Source organism: Nomascus leucogenys, chromosome 8 (assembly GCF_006542625.1).
Source record: "Nomascus leucogenys isolate Asia chromosome 8, Asia_NLE_v1, whole genome shotgun sequence".
NCBI classification, from domain to species: Eukaryota; Metazoa; Chordata; class Mammalia; order Primates; family Hylobatidae; genus Nomascus; species Nomascus leucogenys.
The window spans coordinates 75,556,727-75,561,812 of record NC_044388.1 but is presented as its reverse complement, the minus strand read 5'-3'; the positions used below and the strand labels follow the sequence as shown (position 1 = coordinate 75,561,812).

Here is a 5,086-nt window from a genome sequence, read left to right as displayed (position 1 = left end):
ATTTTAAATTTATTAATCAACAATTATTGAGGCTTCACTTCCAATCTATTATATTATATATTAATGCTATCATAATGTATATATTCTTCAGAAAATTACTTTTTATTTAAGATTATCTATTTAAAGCTTTTCCATGTTGATAAACTGATACAATAATACTGTTTTTTAAAACAACAATATTATTATGGTCGTCAATTTGCTATTTGAGCAGGGCTTTGCAGGAACAGCTTGTCTTTGCTGTACTTAGCATTACTTAGGGTTCATGTAGCCTCAGCCTCTTCATAACATGACGTCTGAGTTCCAAAAGGCAAGGGTCCTAAAAAAAAGTCAGGTGGAAGCTGCACCGTCTTTCTAAGCTGGCCTAATATATTACTTAGTCTCACTTCTGCTACATTCGATTTATTTATTTATTTATTTATTTATTTATTTATTTTATTATTCTCCCCGCCCCACCCCGCATCCTGTGTTTATTGTTTTGCAGCAGGATGCCCAACATAGAACATAATTGAAAGTACTTGGCTGTGCAAAAGAGGGACTAGTGCTTAAGTACAAATGGGGAACATGATTCTTTTGTTTTAAATAAATACTTAAACACGACTTGGAACCTACAAGTATCTGGACTCTAGGTCTGAGTATTGGAGTGCCTCGCTCGTGGGCCCACCAGGACACCCTGGTTCCCTTCCCCCAGTGATCAAGACTTGGAATCCGGTACCAATGGTTGGATCACAACGCGCCCGTTTTCTTTTCTCTTTTCTTTTCTTCTTTTTCTTTTCTTTTTTTTCTTTTCTTTTTTCTTTTGAGACGGAGTCTCGCTCTGTCACCCAGGCTGGAGTGCAGTGGCGCTATCTCCGCTCATTGCAAGCTCCGCCTCCCGGGTTCACGCCATTCTCCTGCCTCAGCCTCCCCAGGTAGCTGGGACTACAGGCGCCCGCCACCACGCCCGGCCAATGCGCCCCTTTTCTAGAGCCTTTCCTGGCCATCTACAGCCAGGGTCCTGCTGGGAAAAAGACAACTGGAATTTCTCGAATGTCGATGGTTTGCACACTTGAGGATTCTACGTGGTTCTCTTGGTTCCTTTGGTGTGTGTGTGGACGATGCCAAGGCCCTTAGCTGACCTTCAGCTCGTCGTACAGGACCAGCAGGAAGCCCACCCCCACCCCCGCCCCTCTGAGGGCGTTGGACCACGCACCCTTGAAAAAGGCCTTGCCCCGCTCGTCTCTGAAGATCTTCCTCTAACAGTGGATGGTTCCCGTGTACGTGATGTCAGCTCCTTTGTGCCGGGACTGCATCATCGTCGGCCACCGCACTGTGTGGAAGGGGTAGGAGACCACGGCAGCCACGGCCGTCACGGTCTGCGCGATCATCAGGCTCACCAGGATGTGCGTGTTCTTGGGGCCGGGGAACATGCCGTTGGCCGTATCGTACACCCTGAAGTAGGCTGCCTGGTAGATGATGATGGCCTGCACGGAGATGCTGAAGCCCTGGTACAGGCCCCGGATGGAAGCCCTGGTACAGGCCCCGGATGGAAGCCCTGGTACAGGCCCCGGATGCCGTCGGACTTGCTGAGATTCACCAGGCAGTCTCCCAGGCCTCGGAACTCGCGCTCCGTGCCTGACTTTCCCACGTCAGCTGCCAGGCGGGTTCTGGTGAAATCCAGGCGATGCATGACGGCCGTGCCGCCAGAGGCCAGGTTGCCCGCAAAGTACCTCCAGAACTGTGTGGGCTTGTCCAGGCCCCCCAGGAAGATCTGCTTGTACTTATCCTTGAAGGCGAGATTGAGGGCTTGCGTGGGGAAGTAGTGGATGACACTGGCCAGGTTGCCCCTCCAGAAGGACACCATGCCCTGATCCTTGGGGATGCGGACGATGCAGTCCACGATGCCCTTGCACTGCTTGTCGGCGGCCATGGGCATGCTGGCGTGCTGCACCTGCAGCAGCAGCTGGACCCGCTTGATCGATGCTACGGCTGTCTTAGAGACAGCAGCGGTGATGCCTCCCGCTAGGAAGTCCTTGGCAAAGAAGATGGCTTATTCTGTCATGGTGGTCCGGCGGCAGCGAAGCGGGCGGACAGGCTGGAGAGCAGGCGCGGAGAGTGAAAGGAGGGCGTCGCTGGCTCAGCCCCGGCACTACCATGACCGAAAGCAGCAACATTCTATTTATTAACTATGATCTCCAAAGGTCCCCACCTCCTTTTTTTTTTTTTTTTTTTTTTTTTGAGACGGAGTCTCACTCTGTCACCCAGGCTGGAGTGCAGTGGCGCGATCTCGGCTCACTGCAAGCTCCGCCTCCCGGCTTCACGCCAGTCTCCTGTCTCAGCCTCTCCAAGTAGCTGAGATTACAGGCGCCCACCACCACGCCTGGCTAATTTTTTTGTATTTTTAGTAGAGACGGTGTTTCACCGTGGTCTCCGTCTCCTGACCTCGTGATCCGCCCGCCTCGGCCTCCCAAAGTGCTGGGATTACAAGCGTGAGCCACTGCGCCCAGCCCCCACCTCCTTATAGAAGACAGGCAAGTCCTGGAAGAGTAGATTGGACTGAGATATTGCTATGACCATTATGGAAAATATAGCCTACCACGGTCTTCCTTGTCATCAAAACAGCTCTTATTCTGCTCACATGCTCATCTGTGTCCCAGGCCTCCACCCATAAAGTCTCATTCTATCAGAGATCTGGCTTAGGTATAGGAGTTCCAGGTATGGATTAGTTTTCTTGGGTATAGCACTTCAACTGTAGCTCCCCTGATTTTCTCTCAATTTGAAAACTTGTAAATTAATGAGGCAAGTCCTCTGTCCTCTATATTCAACATATAATAGAGAGAAAGACGTAGGATAACTACAATAGATGCTTTTACTCCAAAAGGCGGCAATGGGAGGCATGCCATCATTGGTCCTAGCAATTCTGAAATCCACTTGAGTGCTGTTTGTCAGTTCCTTGCTTCTCTAACCATACTCAGTCCTAATTCTTTGGTCTAATGTTCCGTGACTCTTTGCTGTGCCCATTGGGCTTACATCTTTGCATCACCAGTTATTCTTCCTTTTCAGTTAAAAAAATATATCATGTTTGCAACCGAGTAGTTTTCTTAGCCTCCTTGCTGCCAGTGGTAGTTCAAGGGTCTACATACCACTCTTCATTGTTACTTTGTCCGTTTCAGTTCAAGCTGACATAATTTGCTTAAAATCTCTGAGGGTTTTATCTAATTCCATTATAATGCAATCTATTAGATAAAAGCCACACCCCAAAACTTCATTAAAGTAAGCTCTTCTTTATGCAGCAGTTTAGAGATGTTAGACCATTGTCAGATGGTCTTTATTATTTCTTATAAGAAATTCATGAATTGCTTGTATCATTGTCTATTTAAATGTAAACTGTACTGTTTCTCCGGATACTATCAATATTATTTATTTTGTTTCTAAAGTTGTACTATGATAGCACAGGGGATTGTTTTCTTTTTCTTTTCTTTTCTTTTTTCTTGTCTTTTTTTTTTTTTTTTTTTTGAGACGGTATCATTCTGTCTGTCACCCAGGCTGGTGTGCAGTGGTGTGATTATAGCTCACTGTAGCCTGGACCTTCCTGGTTTCTGGTGATCCTTCCACCTCAGCCTCCCTAGTAGCTGGGACTATAGGCGTGTGCCACCACACCCAGCCAATTCTTGTATTTTTAGTAAGGACAAAGTTTTGCCTTGTTGCCCAGGCTGGTCTCAAACTCTTAGACTCAAACAATCCGCCAGCCTCAGCCTTCCAAAATGTTGGTACTACAGGCATGAGCAACCACGCTAGGCGTAGGATATAGTTTTCTTTGTATTAATTATGCTTGATGCTTACTGAGCTTTTACAGCTTCAAGTTAATAAATACTTGGCTGTTATTTTACCTTTTTTTTTTCCCCTAACCTTTTCCACCTTTTTTTTTTTCCTAACCTTTTCCACCTTTTTTTTTTTTTCTTGCTAGACTCACTTAGCATTTTCTGACTTAACACACTGATATTGCCTTACAGGACTCTATGTATATGTTTTATTTGTTCATAGAATTTATTTTTAGTTCTTTTTCATAGTTTCCATTTATCTGCTATTTCCCATCTGTTTGTTCATTCTGTTAATGTTTCATCTGAGGATCTTGAATATATGTGTAATACCTTTAAAAATGTCCTTGTATGTTAGCTCCAACATCTGATCATAGTGATGACTGTTGTTTTCTTTTTTCATATATAATTTTTCACTTTTGTGGGTACATAGTAGATGTATATATTTTTGTGGTACATACGATATTTTGTTACAGGAGTGCAATGCCTAATAATCATATCATGGAAAATGGAGTATTTATTCCCTCAAGCATTTATCCTTTGCATGATAAACAATCCAATTATACTCTTTTAATTATTTTAAAATGTACAATTACATTATTGTTGACTGTAGTCACCCTTTTATGCTATCAAATACTACGTCTTATCTATTTTATTTTTTTGTACCAATTAACAATTCCCACCTCCCCACCAACCCCCTACTATACTTCCCAGCCTCTGGTAACCATTTCCATTTTTACTCTCTATTTCTATGGGTTTAATTGTTTTGATTTTTAGATCCTACAAATAAGTGAGAACATGTGATGTTTGTCTTTCTGTTCCTAGCTTATTTCACTTAACATAATGACCTCCAGATTCATCCATGTGGTTGCAAATGACTGAATGCCATTCTTTTCTTATGGCTGAATAGCACTCCATTGTGTATAAGTACCACATTTTTCTTATCTATTCATCTGTTGATGGACACTTCAGTTGCTTCCAAATCTTGCGTATTGTGAACAGTGCTGCAACAAACATAGGAGTGCAGATATCTCTTCAATATGCTGATTTCCTTTCTTTGGCATAAATACCCAGCAATGGGATTGCTGGATTGTATGGTAGCTCTACTTAAGTTTTTTGAAGAACCTTCAAACTGTTTTATGTAGTGGTTATACTAACTCTCATTCACACCAACAGCGTACGAGTGTTCTCTTTCCTCCACATTCTCTGCAGCATTTGTTATTACCTGTCTTTTGGAAATAAGCCATTTTAACTGGAATGAGATGATATCTCATTTAGTTTTGATTTGCATT

The 5,086-nt window shown here is 43.9% G+C and overlaps 1 pseudogene across 1 annotated transcript; it reads right to left on the bottom strand.

Annotated features, from left to right (window-relative positions):
- Window positions 1-939: 939 nt before the first annotated feature.
- On the bottom strand, window positions 940-2,041 carry LOC100586708 (annotated as a pseudogene). Its single transcript, XR_004031380.1, has 2 exons — window positions 1,539-2,041; window positions 940-1,506 (listed from the first exon to the last, which is right to left on the bottom strand). The product of XR_004031380.1 is annotated as an ADP/ATP translocase 3-like (transcript).
- Window positions 2,042-5,086: the final 3,045 nt, after the last annotated feature.